This window comes from Hyperoodon ampullatus, assembly GCF_949752795.1.
Source record: "Hyperoodon ampullatus genome assembly, contig: SUPER_X_unloc_1, whole genome shotgun sequence".
NCBI lineage: Eukaryota > Metazoa > Chordata > Mammalia > Artiodactyla > Ziphiidae > Hyperoodon > Hyperoodon ampullatus.
Window position 1 is genome coordinate 5,599,432 of NW_027641097.1, and position 17,963 is coordinate 5,617,394.

The following is a 17,963-nucleotide window of genomic DNA, read 5'->3' on the forward strand; positions in this document are numbered from 1 at the left end:
CCAAGACAACTGTAATCAAAATGCTCCATGCCACATTCATCTCAATGCTCCATGAAATCTGTAATCACAATGAACCATGACCATAATCATGGAGACTTATCAATACATAGGTTTTAAGATTCTTACTAGTCAGATATATTCTTCTGCGAGAAATATGGGGTTTTGAGTCCATTTCACTAGGAAAGTGTAGGTCTTGTCTATTCCGTATTTGTTTTTTGGAACGGAAAATGTACTAATATCAAACTCTGGTTTTATGCATCACCCCACCTCTCCTTCCCCCTCAAGCAGGCACAAGATTGTTTTCTAAAAGTGAGACTCTGTTCTCTTTCCTTACTCAGTCCATGTGTAGCCATGTTTACAGGACCTTCATAAGTGATATCTGATGATAAGTTTCTTTTTCTCTGTGACTTATTTCACTTAGAATCATCGTACCTGAATCCAATCATTTTGCTGCTACTGGCCTTATGACATTGATTTCATTGCTGACTGATATTCCATCGAATGTAAGTAACACAATTTCCTGAACCATTTTTGTCTTTCCTGGGATATTTAAGGTGTACCCAAGTTGAGGTTCTTGTAAGAAGTGCAGCCCTAAATTTTGGGGTGGCTCTGTCTTATTGATTTTCAATTTTCCCAGGGTATACTCCCTAGACTGGTAGTGCCCTTGGCTCTGTAGCTCTGTTGTTTCCTTGTTTTAGGGAATACAGTGCACTACTCCAGAGAGGCAGTTGGCAATTTACATCCTGTCCATCAGCATAACTAGAATCCCTGTTCTCCAGGGCCTATCTTGCCTTTCTGCATTTTACACATTTTGCGGATGTCCCTTTTTACCGGTGGGAAGTGATACTTCCTTGTAGTGCAGATTTGCATTGCCTGCTTTCTTGCTTGGCCAAAAAGCGCGTATGCGTTTTCTCCTGAATATATTCAGGAGAAAACGCATAAGCCCTTTTTGGCCAAGTGCATCATTGTCGAAGTTGTGCCCTTATTCCTATGCTTTAAATGCGATTCCAATATACCTCTTGAAATCTGTTTCCTGCTATTCTGGTTTGCTTTCAAGTCCGCCTCGTTGCCTTCCCTCAACAGATTTTCGGACGATTGTTGTCCTTTACTACTCTGCCAGTTTGTGCATTGCTGTGCCCCTGAGCTCCATTTTTCAACTCGTTTTTTGTGAGCTGACCGCAAGTCCAAAATTTTGGTTCAGGACCTATACTGATTCCCGGCGGGTTCTGAGACTTTGGTTAATTCTTCTTCCTGCCGGAAATTAGAGTGACATGTGCCCGTCCAAATGCCTAACAGCTACTCTCTCATTGGTTCTCGCTCTTCCCTTTCATCCTATACAAAATTGGCCACCTGTGAGAACCAGGAGGTTAAAGGGGCTGTCTCTCCAAGTTGGGAGATTGATAGTAAAGCAGTTGGAAAGTCAAACCGGAGCACCAGGACAGGGATTATTAGTTGCGTTTTTGAAACCTTTCGTATTCACTGTGTGTCCATTCTCTAGGTTTCCCGTGCATGTTATAGCTGTAGTAATATTCCCTTCAACCTGGAGAGTTGGGAACCTTGGAATGTGTGCCACGCGTTATTTCTTTAAAGGGTCTGCATTTGCTCACCAATCCTCTCAGTCCCAAGTGTCCAGCCTAATGCCACATCCAGCTGTCATTGTAGATAGTGTCATTCCAGGTTTCATCAGAGCCCCTGAAGGAATTGTAAAGAATTTCCCTGTTTTTTTGTTTTGTTTTTGAAATTCCTTTTTATAGTGGGTTTGAGCTGATTCTAACTGCCATGTTTATTCCAGTCTAGACACACTTGATTCCCTAATGGAGACTTATCAATACATAGGTTTTAAGATTCTTACTAGTCAGATATATTCCTTTGCGAGAAATATGGGGTTTTGAGTCCATTTCACTGAGGAATGTGTAGGTCTTGTCTATTCCGTATTATGTTTTTTGGAACGGTACGTGTACTAATATCAAACTCTGGTTTTATGCATCACCCCACCTCTCCATCCCCCTTAAGCAGACATAAGAGTGTTTTCTAAAGGTGAGACACTGTTCTCTTTCCTAACTCAGTTCATCTGTAGCCATGTTTACAGGACCTTCATATGTGATATCTTATGATAAGATTCTTTTTCTCTGTGACATATTTCACTTAGAATCATCGTACCTGAATACACTCATTTTGCTGCTACTGGCCTTATAACATTGATTTCATGGCTGAGGGATATTCCATCATACATAAGTAACACAATTTCTTGAACCATTTTTGTCTTTCCTAGGATATATAAGTTGTACCCAAGTTGAGGTTCTTGTAAGCAGTGCAGCACTAAATTTTGCGGTGGCTCTGTCTTATTGATTTTCAGTATTCCCAAGGTATATTCCCTAGACTGGAAGTGCCCTTGGCTCTGTTGTTCTGTTGTTTACTTGTTTATGGAACACAATGCACTCCTCCAGAGAGGCAGTTGGCAATTTACATCCTGCCCATCAGCATAACTAGGATCCCTGATCTCCATGGCCTGTCTTGCCTTTCTGGTTTTTACACATTTTGCGGATGTCCCTTTTGACCGGTGGGAAGTGATACTTCATTGTAGTTCAGTTTTGCATTGCCCGCTTGCTTGCTTGTCCAAAAAGGGCGTATGTGTTTTCTCCTGAATATATTCAGGGGAAAATACATACGGCATTTCTGGCCAAGTGCATCATTGTTGAAGTTGTGCCCTCTTCCTGTGCTTTAAAGGCGATTCCAATGTACCTCTTGAAATCTGTTTCCTTCTATTCTGGCTCACTTTCAAGTCCGCCTCGTTGCCTTCCCTCAAAAGATTTTTGGACGATTGTCGTCCTTTATTTCTCTGACAGTTTGTGCATTGTTGTGACCCTATGATCCATTTTTCAACTCGTTTTTTTGTGAGCTGACCGCAAGTCCAAAATTTTGGTTCAGGACCTATACTGGTTCCCGGAGCATGGCTGAGACTTTGGTTAATTCTTCTTCCTTCCGGGAAATTAGAGTATCATGTGCCAGTCCAAATGCCTAACAGCTACTCTCTCATTGGTTCTCCCTCTTCCCTTTCATCCTCTGCCAAATTGGCAACCTGTGCGAACCAGGAGGTTAAAGGGGCTGTCTTTCCAAGTTGCTAGATTGATAGTAAAGCAGTTGGAAAGTCACACCGGAGCACCAGGAGAGGGACTATTAGTTGAGTTTTAGAAACCTTTCATATTCACAATGTGTCCATTCTCTAGGTTTCCCGTACATGTTATAGCTGTAGTAATATTCCCTTCAACCTGGAGTGTTGGGACCCTTGGAATGTGTGCCACGCATTATTGCTTTATATGGTCTGCATTTGCTCACCGAATCTCACCAATCATCTCAGTCCCAAGTGTCCAGCCTTATGCCACATTCAGCTGTCATTGTAGATAGGGTCATTCCAGGTTTCATCAGAGCCCCTGAAGGAATTGTAAAGAATTTTTCTTTTTTTGTTGTTGTTTTTGAAATTCCTTTTTATAGTGGGTTTGAGCTGATTCTCACTGCCATGTTTATGGCAGTCAAGACACACTTCATTCCCTTACGGAAACATAACAATACATAGGTTTTAAGTTTCTTACTAGTCAGATATATACCTCTGGGGGAAATATGGGGTTTTGACTCCCTTTCACTGAGGAAATTGTAGGTCTTTTCTATTCCATAGTTGGTTTTTGGAACGGTACATGTACTAATATCAAACTCTGGTTTTATGCATCACCCCACCTCTCCTTCCCCCTTAAGCAGTCATAAGAGTGTTTTCTAAATGTGAGACTCTGTTCTATTTCCTAACTCAGTTCATGTGTAGCCATGTTTACAGGACCTTCATAAGTGATATCTGATGATAAGTTTCTTTTTCTCTGTGACTTATTTCACTTAGAATCATCGTACCTGAATCCACTCATTTTGCTGCTACTGGCCTTATGACATTGATTTCATGGCTGAATGATATTCCATCGTACGTACGTAACACAATTTCTTGAACCATTTTTCTCTTTCCTGGGATATTTAAGGTGTACCCAAGTTGAGGTTCTTGTAAGCAGTGCAGCCCTAAATTTTGGGGTGGCTCTGTCTTATTGATTTTCAGTTTTCCCAAGGTATATTCCCTAGACTGGAAGTGCCCTTGGCTCTGTAGCTCTGTTGTTTCCTTGTTTTAGGGAACACAATGCACTCCTCCAGAGAGGCAGTTGGCAATTTACATCCTGCCCATCAGCATAACTAGGCTCCCTGTTCTCCAGGGCCTGTCTTGCCTTTCTGTCTTTTACACATTTTGCGGATGTCCCTTTTGACAGGTGGGAAGTCATACATCATTTTTGTTCAGATTTGCGTTGCCCGCTTTCTTGCTTTGCAAAAAGGACGTATGCGTTTACTCCATAATATATTCAGGAGAAATACAGACACCCTTTCTGGCCAAGTGCATCATTGTCGAAGATGTGCCCTTCTTCCTGTGCTTTAAAGGCGATTCCAATGTACCTCTTGAAATCTGTTTCCTGCTATTCTGCCTCACATTCAAATCCGCCTCGTTGCCTTCCCTCAACAGATTTTTGTACGATTGTTGTCCTTTATTACTCTGCCAGTTTGTGAATTGCTGTGCCCCTGAGCTCCATTTTTCAACTCGATTTTTTGTGAGCTGACCTCAAGTCCAACATTTTGGTTCAGGACCTATACTGGTTCCCGGTGGGTGGCTGAGACTTTGGTTAATTCTTCTTCCTGCCGGGAAATTAGAGTGACATGTGCCCGACCAAATGCCTAACAGCTACTCTCTCATCGGTTCTCCCTCTTCCCTTTCATCCTCTGCCAAATTGGCAACCTGTGCGAACCAGGAGGTTAAAGGGGCTTTCTCTCCAAGTTGGGAGATTGATAGTGAAACAGTTTGAAATCAGACCAGAGCACCCGGAGAGGGAATATTAGTTGAGTTTTAGAAACCTTTCGTATTCACAGTGTGTCCATTCTCTAGGTTTCCCGTACATGTTATAGCTGTAGTAATATTCCCTTCAACCTGGAGAGTTGGGACCCGTGGAATGTGTGCCACGCATTATTGCTTTAAATGGTCTGCATTTGCTCACCGAATCTCAACTATCCTCTCACTCCCAAAGGTCCTGCCTTATGCCACATCCTGCTTTCTTTGTAGATAGGGTCATTCCAGGTTTCATCAGAGCCCCTGAAGGAAATGTAAAGAATTTCCTGTTTTTTTGTTTTATTTTTGAAATTCATTTTTATGGTGGTTTTCAGCTGATTCTCACTTCCATGTTTATGACAGTCTAGACACACTTGATTACCTTATGTAGACATATCAATACATAGGTTTTAAGATTCTTACTAATCACATATATTCCTCTGCGGGAAATATGGGGTTTTCAGTCCCTTTCACTGAGGAAAGTGTAGGTCTTTTCTATTCCGTATTTGGTTTTTGGAACGGTACCTGTACTAATGTCAAACTCTGGTTTTATGCATCACCCCACCTCTCCTTCCCCCTTAAGCAGGCATAAGAGTGTTTTCTAAATGAGAGGCTCTTTTCTCTTTCCTAACTCAGTTCATGTGTAGCCATGTTTACAGGACCTTCATAAGTGATATCTTATGATAAGATTCTTTTTCTCTGTGACTTATTTCACTTAGAATCATCATACCTGAATCCACTCATTTTGCTGCTATTGGCCTTATGAAATTGATTTCATGGCTGAGGGATATTCCATCGTACATAAGTACCACAATGTCTTGAACCATTTTTCTCTTTCCTGGGATATTTAAGGTGTACCCAAGTTGATGTTCTTGTAAGCAGTGCAGCCCTAAATTTTGGGGTGGCTCTGTCTTATTGATTTTCAGTTTTCCCAAGGTATATTCCCTAGACTGGAAGTGCCCTTTTCTCTGTATCTCTGTTGTTTACTTGTTTTAGGGAACACAATGCACTCCTCCAGAGAGGCAGTTGGCAATTTACATCCCGCCCATCAGCATAACTAGGCTCCCTGTTCTCCAGGGACAGTGTTGCCTTTCTAGTGTTTACACATTTTGTGGATGTCCCTTTTGTCTGGTGGGAAGTGATACTGCTTTGTAGTGCAGATTTGCATTGCCTGCTTGCTTGCTCGGTCAAAAAGGGCGTATGCGTTTTCCCCTGAATATATTCAGGGGAAAACGCATATGCACTTTTTGGCGCATTGCATCATTGTCGATGTTGTGCCCCTCTTCCTGTGTTTTAAAGGTGATTCCAATTTACCTCTTGAAATCTGTTTCCTGCTATTCTGGCTCGCTTTCAAGTCCACCTCGTTGCCTTCCATCAACATATTTTTGGACGATAGTTTTCCTTTATTACTGCCCGTTTGTGAATTGCTGTGCCCCTGAGCTCCATTTTTCAACTCGTTTTTTGTGAGCTGACCACAAGTCCAAAATTTTGGTTCAGGACCTATACTGGTTCCCGGCGGGTGGCTGAGACTTTGGCTAATTCTTCTTCCTGCCAGGAAATTAGAGTGACTAATGCCGGTACAAATGCCTTACAGCTACTCTCTCATTGGTTGTCCATCTTCCCTTTCATCATCCGCCAAATTGGCAACATGTGAGAACCAGGAGGTTAAAGGGGGGGCTGTCTCTCCAAGTTGGGAGATTGATTGTAAAGCATTTGGAAATTCAAATCGGAGCACCAGGTAAGGGAATATTAGTTGAGTTTTAGAAACCTTTCATATTCACAGTGTGTCCATTCTCTAGGTTTCCCGTACATGTTATAGCTGTAGTAATATTCCCTTCAACCTGGATAGTTGGGACCTGTGGAATGTGTGCCACGCATTATTGCTTTAAATGGTCTGCATTTGCTCACCGAATCTCACCTATCCTCTCAGTCCCAAGTGTCCTGCCTTATGCCACATCCAGCTTTCTTTGTAGATAGGGTCATTCCAGGTTTGATCAGAGCCCCTGAAGCAATTGTAAAGAATTTCCCTGTTTTTTTGTTTTGTTTTTGAAATTCCTTTTTATATTCGGTTTGATCTGATTCTCACTGCCATGTTTATGCCAGTTAGGACACACTTGATTCCCTTACGAAGATATATCAATACATAGGTTTTAAGATTCTTACTAGTCAGATATATTCCTCAGCGGGAAATATTGGGTTTTGACTCCCTTTTACTGAGTAAGGTGTAGGTCTTGTCTATTCCGTATTTGGTGTTTGGAACGGTACATGTACTAATATCAAACTCTGGTTTTATGCATCACCCCACCTCTCCTTCCCCCTTAAGCAGGCATAAGAATGTTTTCTAAACGTGAGACTCTGTTCTCTTTCCTAACTCATTTCATGTGTAGCCATGTTTACAAAACCTTCATAAGTGATATCTTATGATAAGTTTCTATTTCTCTGTGACTTATTTCACTTAGAATCATCGTACCTGAATCCACTCATTTTGCTGCTTCTGGCCTTATGACATTGATTTCATGGCTAAGGGATATTCCATCGTAAGGAAATAGCACAATTTCTTGAACCATTTTTGTCTTTCCTGGGATATTTCAGGTGTACCCAAGTTGAGGTTCTTGTAAGCAGTGCAGCCCTAAATTTTGGGGTGGCTCTGTCTTATTCATTTTCAGTTTTCCCAAGGAATATTCCCTAGACTGGAAGTGCACTTGGCTCTGTACCTCTGTTGTTTACTTGTTTTAGGGAACACAATGTACTCCTCCAGAGAGGGAGTTGGCAATTTACATCCCGCCCATCATCATAGCTAGGCTCCCTTTTCTCCAGGGCCTGTGTTGCCCTTCTAGTTTTTACACATATTGCTGATGTCCCTTTTGTCCGTTGGGAAGTGATACTGCTTTGTAGTGTAGATTTGCATTGCCCGCTTGCTTGCTTGGCCAAAAAGGGCGTTTGCATTTTCTCCTGAATATATTCAGGAGAAAATGCATACGCCCTTTTTGGCCCATTGCATCATTGTCGAAGTTGTGCCTCTCTTCATGTGCTTTAAAGGCGATTCCAATTTACCTCTTGAAATCTGTTTCCTGCTATTCTGGCTCGCTTTCAAGTCCGCCTCGTTGCCTTCCCTCAACAGAATTTTGGACGATAGTTTTCCTTTATTACTCTGCCCGTTTGTGAATTGCTGTACCCCTGAGCTCCATTTTTCAACTCGTTTTTTGTGAGCTGCCCGCAAGTCCAAAATTTTGTTTCAGGACCTATACTGGTTCCCGGCGGGTGGCTGAGACTTTGATTAATTCTTCTTCCTGCCGGGAAATTAGAGTGACATGTGCCAGTACAAATGTCTAACAGCTACTCTCTCATTTGTTCTCCCTCTTCCCTTTCATCCTCTGCCAATTGGCAACATGTGAGAACCAGGAGGTTAAAGGGGCTGTCTCTCCAAGTTGGGAGATTGATATTAAAGCAGTTGTAAATTCAAACTGGAGCAACAGGAGAGGGACTATTAGTTGAGTTTTAAAAACCTTTCGTATACACAGTGTGTCCATTCTCTAGGTTCCCCGTACATGTTATAACTGTAGTAGTATTCCCTTCAACCTGGAGAGTTGGGACCATTGGAAAGTGTGCCTCACATTATTGCTTTAAATGGTCTGCATTTGCTCACCAAATCTCACCAATTCTCTCAGTCCCAAGTTTCCTGCTTTATGCCACATCCAGCTGTCATTGTAGATAAGGTCTTTTCAGGTTTCATCAGAGCCCCTGAAGGAATTGTAAATAATTTCCTTTTTTTTGGTTTGTTTTTGAAATTATTTTTATAGTGGATTTGATCTGATTCTTACTTCCATATTTCTGTCAGCATAGACACACTTGATTCCCTGATAGAGACATATCAGTACATAGGTTTTAAAATTCTTACTAGTCAGATATATTCCTCTGCCGGAAATATGGCATTTTGAGTCGCTTTCACTGAGGAAGGTGTATTGCTTGTCTCTTCCGTAGTTGGTTTTTGGAACGGTACCTGTACTAGTATCAAACTCTGGTTTTATGCATAACCCCACCTCTCCTTCCCTCTTTAGCAGGCATAAGAGTGTTTTCTAAATGTGAGACTCTGCTCTCTTTCCTAACTCAGTTCATGTGTAGCCATGTTTACAGTATCTTCATAAGTGATATCTTACGATAAGTTTCTTTTTCTCTATGACTTATTTCACTTAGAATCATCATACCTGAATCCACTCATTTTCTGCCACTGGCCTTATGACATTGATTTCATGGCTGAGGGATATTCCATCGTATGTAAGTAACACAATTTCTTCAACCATTTTTGTCTTTCCTGGGATATTTATGGTGATCCCAAGTTGAGGTTCTTAAAGCTGTGCAGCCCTAAATTTTGAGGTGGCCCTGTCTTATTGATTTTCAGTTTTTCCATGGTATATTCCCTAGACTGGAAGTGCCCTGGGCTCTGTAGCTCTGTTGTTTACTTGTTTTAGGGAACACAATGCACTCCTCCAGAGAGGCAGTTGGCAATTTACATCCAGCCCATCATCATAACTTGGCTCCCTGTTCTCCGGGGCCTGTCATGCATTTCTCGTTTTTACACATTTTGCGGATGTCCCTTTTGACCGTTGGGAAGTGATACTACTTTGTAGTGCAGATTTGCATTGCCCGCTTGCTTGCTTGGCCAAAAAGGGTGTATGCGTTTTCTCCTGAATATATTCAGGAGAAAACCCATAAGCCCTTTCTGGCCAAGTGCATCATTGTCGAATTTGTGCCCATCTTCCTGTGCTTTAAAGGCGAATCCAATGTACCTCTTGAAATCTGTTTCCTGCTATTTTGGATCGCTTTCAAGTCCGCCTCGTTGCCTTCCCTCAACAGATTTTTGGATGATAGTTGTCCTTTATTACTCTGCCAGTTTGTGAATTGCTGTGCCTGTGAGCTCCATTTTTCAACTCGTTTTTTGTGAGCTGACCGCAAGTCCAAAATTTTGGTTCAGGACCTATACTGGTTCCTGGCGGGTGGCTGAGACTTTGGTTAATACTTCTTCCTGCCAGGAAATTTGAGTGACATGTGCACGTCCAAATGCCTAACAGCTACTCTCTCATTGGTTCTCCCTCTTCTCTTTCATTCTCTGCCAAATTGGCAACTTGTGCAAACCAGGAGGTTAAAAGGGCTGTATCTCCAATTTGGGAGATTGAGAGTAAAGCAGTTGGAAAGTCAAACCAGAGCACCAGGAGAGGGACTATTAGTTGAGTTTTAGAAACCTTTCGTATTCACAGTGTGTCCTTTCTCTCTGTTTCCCGTACATGTTATAGCTGTAGTAATATTCCCTTCAACCTGGAGAGTTGGGACCGTTTGAATGTGTGCCACGCATTATTGCTTTAAATGGTCTGCATTTGCTCACCTAATCTCACCAATCCTCTCAGTCCCAAGTGTCCAGCCTTATGCCACATCCAGCTGACGTTGCAGATAAGGTCATTCCAGGTTTCATCAGAGACCCTGAAGGAATTGTAAAGAATTTACCTGATTTTTTGTTTTGTTTGTGAAATTCCTTTTTATATAAGTGGGTTTGAGCTGATTCTCACTGCCATGTTTAGGTGAGTCTAGACACACTTCATTCCCTTATGGAGACCTATCAATACATTGGTTTTAAGATTCTTACTAGTCAGATATATTCCTCTGCGGGAAATATGGGGTTTTGAGTCCCTTTCACTGAGGAAGTTGTAGGTCTTTTCTATTCCGTAGTTGGTTTTTGGAATGGTACATGTACTAATAGCAAACTCTGGTTTTATGCCTCACCCCACCTCTCCTTCCCCCTTAAGCAGGCAAAAGAGTGTTTTCTAAATGTGAGACTCTGTTCTCTTTCCTCACTCAGTTCAGTTGTAGCCATGTTTACAGGACCATCATAAGTGATATCTTATGATAAGTTTATTTTTCTCTGTGACTTATTTCACTTAGAATCATCGTACCTGAATCCACTGATTTTCTGGTACTGTCCTTATGACATTGATTTCATGGCTGAGGGATATTCCATCGTATGTAAGTACCACAAATTTTTGAAACATTTTTGTCTTTCCTGAGATACTTAAGTTGTACCTTAGTTGAGGTTCTTGTAAGCAGTGCAGCCCTATATTTTGGGGTGGCTCTGACTTATTGATTTTCAGTTTTCCCAAGGTATATTCCCTAGACTGGAAGTGCCCGTGGCTCTGTAGCTGTGTTGTTACCTGTTTTGGGGAACACATTGCACTCCTCCAGAGAGGCTGTTGACAGTTTACATCCTGCCCATCAGCATAACTAGGCTCCCTGTTCTCCATGGCCTGTCTTGCCTTTCTGGTTTTTACACATTTTGCAGATGTCCCTTTTGACCGGTGTGAAGTGATACTTCTTTGTAGTGCAAATTTGCATTGCCCGCTTGCTTGCTGGGCTAAAAAGGGCATATGCGTTTTTTCCTGAATATATTCTGGAGAAAACGCATATGCAATTTTTGGCCAAGTGCATCATTGTCGACAATGAGCCCCTCTTTCTGTGCTTAAAAGGCGATTCCAAAGTACCTCTTGAAATTTGTTTCATGCTATTGTGTTTCGTTTTCAAGTCCGCCTCTTTGCTAACGCTCAACAGATTTTTGGACGATAGTTGTCCTTTATTACGCTGCCAGTTCGTGAATTGCTGTGCCCCAGAGCTCCATTTTTTCAACTCGTTTTTTGTAAGCTGACAGCAAATCCACAATTTTGGTTGAGAACCTATACTGGTTCCTGGCGGGTGTCTGAGACTTTGGTAAATTTTTCTTCCTGATGGGAAATTAGAGTGACATGTGCCCGTCCAAATGCCTAACAGCTACTCTCTCATTGGTTCTCCCTCTTCCCTTTCATCCTCTGCCAAATTGGCAACCTGTGCGAACCAGGAGGTTAAAGGGTCTGTCTCTCCAAGTTGGGAGCTTGATAGTAAAGCAGTTGGAAACTCAAACCAGAGCACCGGGATAGGGACTATTATTTGAGTTTTAGAATCCTTTCGTATTCACAGTCTCTCCATTCTCTACGTTTCCCATACATGTTATAACTGTAGTGATATTCCCTTTTACCTGTCGAGTTGGAACCCATGGAATTGGTGGCATGCATTATTGCTTTAAACGGTCTGCATTTTCTCATTCAATCTCACCAATCCTCTCAGTCCCAAGTGTCCAACCTTATGTCTCATCCAGCTGTCATTTTAGATGGGGTCATTCCAGGTTTCATCAGAACACCTGAAGGAATTGTGTTAGAATTTCGCTGTTTTTTTGTTTTGTTTTTGAAATTCATTTATATAATGAGGTTGAGCTGATTTTCACTGACGTGTTTATGCCGGTCTAGACACACTTGATTCCCTTACGGAGACATATCAATACGTAGGTATTAAGATTCTTACTATTCAGATATATTCCTCTGCGGGAATAGGGCTGTTGAGTCCGGTTCACTGAGGAAGGAGTAGGTCTTGTCTCTTCTGTATTTGGATTATGCAACGGTACCTGTGCTAATATGAAACTCTGGTTTTGGTCATCTCCCCACCTCTCCTTTCCCCTTAAGCAGGCATAAGTACGTTTTCTAAATGTGAGACTCTGTTCTCTTTCCTAATTCTGGTCATGTGTAGCCATGTTTACATTTCCTTCATAAGTGATATCTTATGTCAGAATGCTCCACGTCTCTTGTCATCACAATGCTCCATGACACCTGTCATCACAATGCTCCGTGACTCCAGTCATCACAATGCTTCATGACCTTTGTCATCACAATGGTCCATGCCCTGGTCACACAAGGCTCTGTGATCTTTGTCACCACAATGCTCCATGCCCTTGTCATCACAATGCTCCATGCCCACAGTCATCACAATAATCCATGAAAATTGTCAGACCAATGATCCTTGCCCTCGTCACACGAGGCTCTGTGATCTCTGTCACCACAATGCTCCATGAACTTTTCTTCACAATGCTCTGTGTCCCTTGTCATCACAATGCTCCATGCCTTTGTCAGCAAAATGCTCCATGACACTTGTCATCACAAGGCTCCATTGCCCTCTCATCACAGTGCTCCAGGACCTTCTCATCACATTGCTCCATTCCTTTCTCATCACAATGCTCCACGACACCTGTCATCACAGTACTCCATGAATATTTTCAGCCCAGTGCTCCATGACCTTCTCATCACAATGCTCCATGACCCATGTCATCACAATGCTACATGACCACAGCCATCAAAATTATCCATGCCACTTGTCATCAGAATATTCCATGCGCTTGTCATCCCCATGCTCCATGAACCCTGTAATCACAATGGTCCTTGACGCTTGTTGTCACATAGCTCCATGACACTTGTCATCACGGTGCTCCATGCCTTTGTCAGCAAAATGCTACATGACCTTGTCATCACAATGCTCCATGCACTTGTCCTCACAATTCTCCATTACCAGTGTCATCACAATCCTCCATGAACCTTGGGATCACATTGATTCATGCCCTTGTCATCACAATGCTCCATGATTCTTGAAATAAAAATGATCCATGACCTCTCTCATCACAATGCTCCAAACACTTGTGATCACAATGTTCCATAACACTTGTCATCACAATGCTCCATAACACTTGTCATCACAACGCTCCCTGATGCCTGTCATCACAATAATCCATGCCCTTGTCATCACAATGCTCCATTAGCACTATCATGACCATGCTTCATGAACCCTGACAACACAATGATCCATGACACTTGTCATCACGATGATCCATGCCCTTGCCATACCAATGCTCCATGACACCTGTAATCGCAATGCTCCGTGACTCTTGTCATCACAGTGCTCCATGACCCTTGTCATCAAAATGCTCCATGCCTTTGTCAGCAAAATGCTTCATGACATTGTCATCACAATGCTCCATGCACTTGACATCACAATACTCCATTCCCATTGTCATCAAAATCCTCGGTGAACCTTGGGTTCACATTGCTTCATGTCCTTGTCATCACAATGATCCATGCTTCTTGAAATGAAAATGATCATTGACCTCTGTCATCACAATGTTCCTAACCCTTGTGATCACATTGTTCCATAACACTTGTCATCACAACGCTCCATGATGCCTGTCATAACAATGCTGCATGAAATTTGTCATCAAAATGCTCAATACACTTCTCATCACAATACTCCCTGACACTTGTCGTCAGAATGCTCCTTGAACACTGTCATGAAAAGGCTCCATGCCTTTTTCATCACAATGCTCCATGCCCTTTTCATCACAATGCTCCATGCTAGTATCATCACAATACTCCACAAGCTTGTCATCAGAATGCTCCATGACCCCTGTCATCACAATGATACATTACACCTGTCATCAAAATGCTCCGTTTCCCTTGTCATTACAGTGCTCCATGACGCTCGTCATCCCAATTATCCATGACCTTCTCATCACAATGCTCCACGGTCTTGTGATCACAATGCTCAATGCCCTGGTCATCACAGTGCTCCATGTCCCTTGTCATCACAATTCTCCACGTCCTTGTCATCACAATGCTCCATGACCCTTCTCGTCACAAAGTTACATGCTATTTTCATCACAATTATCCATGCACCTGTCATCACAATGCTCCATGACACCTGTCATAGCAAGTTCCATGTGCTTGTCATCACAATGTTTCACGACGTTGGCATCAAAATTCTCAATGTCCTTGGTCATCACAATGCTCCATGCCCTTGTCATCACAACGCTCCATGACACTTCTCATCACAGTGCTCCAAGCGCTTGTCATAACAATGCTCCAAAACATTTGTCATCACAATCCTCCATGACACTTGGCATCACAATGCTCCATTCCGTTGTCATCACAATGCACCATGACATAGGTCATCACAATGCTCCCTGACACCTGACTTCACAATACTCCATGACCTTTTCTTCATAGTGCACCATGCCCTTGTCATCACAATGTGCAATGCTCACTCTCATCACAATAATCCATGAAATTTTTCAGACCGATGCTCCATGCCCCTGTCATCACAATGCTCCATGCACTTGTCATCACAATGCTCCATGACACCTGTCATCACAATGCTCCGTGACTCCAGTCATCAAAATGCCTCAAGACATTGTCATCACAGTGGTCCATTCCCTCATCATCACAAGTCTCTGTGAACTTTGTCACCACAATGCTCCATGAACTTTTCATCACAATGCTCTGTGACCCTTGGCATCACAATGCTCCATGCCTTTGTTCAGCACAATGTTCCATGACACTTGTCATCACAATGCTCCATGAGCTTGTCAGCACAATGCTCCATGACCGATGTGATCACAATGTGCCATGCGGTTGTCATCACAATGCTCCACATCCTTGTAATCAGAATGCTCCATAAACATTATCATCACAATGCTCCATGCACTTCTCATGAAAATGCTCTCTCACCACTGATATCACAATGTTCCATCACTAGTCATCACAATACTCCCTCACCACTGTCATCACAATGTTCCATGGCCCCTATCATCACAATGCTACATGCCGTTATCATCACAATGCACCACTCCCTTGTCATTAAAATGCTCCACGACCTTTGTCATCACAAAGCTCCATGACCCTTGGCATCACAATGCTCCATGCCATTGTCATCACAATTCTTCATGAAGCCTCTAATCACATTGCTCCATGCCCTTGTCATCACAAAGCTCCATGACGCCTGTCATCACAATGCTGGATGCCCTACTCATCACAATGCTCATGACCTTGTCATTACAATCCTCCATGACCCAGGTATCACATTGTTCCGTGTCCTTGTCATCACAATGCTCCATGCCCACTCTCATCACTATAATCCATGAAAACTTTCAGACAAGTTCTCCATGCGCTTGTCATCACAAAGCTCCATGACGCATGTCATCAGATTGCTCCATGGCCTTCTCATTCACAATGCTCCATGCCCTTGTCATCACAATGCTCCAAGACACCTGTAATCACAATGCTCCATGTCCCTTTTCATCTCAATGCTCCATGAACCCTGTCATCACAATGCAACATGCCCATCATCATAATGCTTCATGCTATTGTCATCACAATGAAATCAAAATGCTCCATGTCCTCTGTCATCACAATGCTCCAAACTCTTCTGATCACAATGTTCCATAACACTTGTCATCACAACGCCCCATGACGCTCGTCATCACAATTATCCATGGTTTTCTCATCACAATGCTCCATAACATTTGTCATCACAATGCTCAATACACTTGTCATCACAATGCTCCCTGACTCTTGCCATCAGTATGCTCCTTGAACACTGTCATGACAAGGCTCCATGCCTTTTTCATCACAATGATCCATGCCCATTTCATCACAATGCTCCAAGACCCCTGTAATCACAATGCTCCATGCCCCTTTTCATCAGAATGCTCCATGAGACTTCTCATCACAAGGCTCCATGGTCTTCTCATCAGAGTGCTCCAGGACCTTGTCATCACAATGCTCCATGACCCCTTTCATCAGAATACTCCATGAACATTTTCAGCTCAATGCTCCATGATCTTCTCATCACAATGCTCCATGCTCCTTGATATCAAAATGATCCATGACCTCTGTCATCACAGTGCTCCAAACCCTTGTGATCACATTGTTCCATAACACTTGTCATCACAACGCTCCATGATGCCTGTCATCACAATACTCCTTGCCCTTGTCATCACAATGCTCCATGACCTTCATCATCACAATGCTCAATACACTTGTCATGACAATGCTCCCTGACACTTGTCGTCAGAATGCTTCTCGAACCCTGTCATGAAAAGGCTCTATGCCATTTTCATCACAATGCTCCATGCCCTTTTCATCACAATGCTCCATGCCATTGTCATCACAATACTCCACAAGCTTGTCTTCAGAATGCTCCATGACCCTTGTCATCACAATGCTCCATGACCCCTGTCATTACAATGCTCCAGGCCCCTTGTCATTACAGTTCTCCATGACGCTCGTCATCACAATTATCCATGGTCTTCTCATCACAATGCTCCACTGTCTTGCCATCACAATGCACCATGACACTTCAAATCACAATGTTACATGCTCTTGTAATCACATTCTCCATGCACTTGTCATCACAATGCTCCATGACCCCTGTCATAGCAAGCTCCATGTGCTTTTCATCACAGTGCTTCACGAACTTGTCATCAAAATTCTCAAAAGCCCTTGTCATCACAATGCTCCATGCCCTTTTCATCACAATGCTCCATGACCATTGTCATCACAATGCTGCATTACCTTTGTCATCACAATCCTCCATGACACTTTTCATCACAATGCTCCATGCCGTTGTCATCACAATGCACCATGACATAGGTCATCACAATGCTCCCTGATACCTGACTTCACAATTTTCCATGACCTTTCCTTCATAGTGCTCCATGCCCTTGTCATCACAATGTGCAATGCCCACTGTCATCACAATAATCCATGAAATTTTTCAGACCGATGCTCCATGCCCCTGTCATCACAATGCTCCATGCACTTGTCATCACAATGCTCCATGACACCTGTCATCACAATGCTCCGTGACTCCAGTCAACACAATGCCTCAAGACTTTGTCATCATAATGGTCCATGCCCTCATCATCACAAGTCTCTCTGAATTTTGTCACCACAATGCTCCATGAACTTTTCATCGCAATGCTCTTTGACCCTTGGCATCACAATGCTCCATGCCTTTGTCAGCACAATGTTCCATGAAACTTGTCATCACAATGCTCCATGAGCTTGTCAGCACAATGCTCCATGACCGATGTGATCACAATGTGCCATGCAGCTGTCATCACAGTGCTCCACATCCTTGTCATCACAATGCTCCATAAACATTGTCATCACAATGCTCCATGAACTTCTAATGAAAATGCTCTCTCACCACTGATATCACAATGTTCCATCACTAGTCATCACAATACTCCCTCACCCTTGTCATCACAATGTTCCATGACCCCTATCGGCACAATGCTACATGCCGTTATCATCACAATGCACCACTCCCTTGTCATGAAAATGCTCCATGACCCCTGTCATAGCAAGCTCCATGTGCTTTTCAT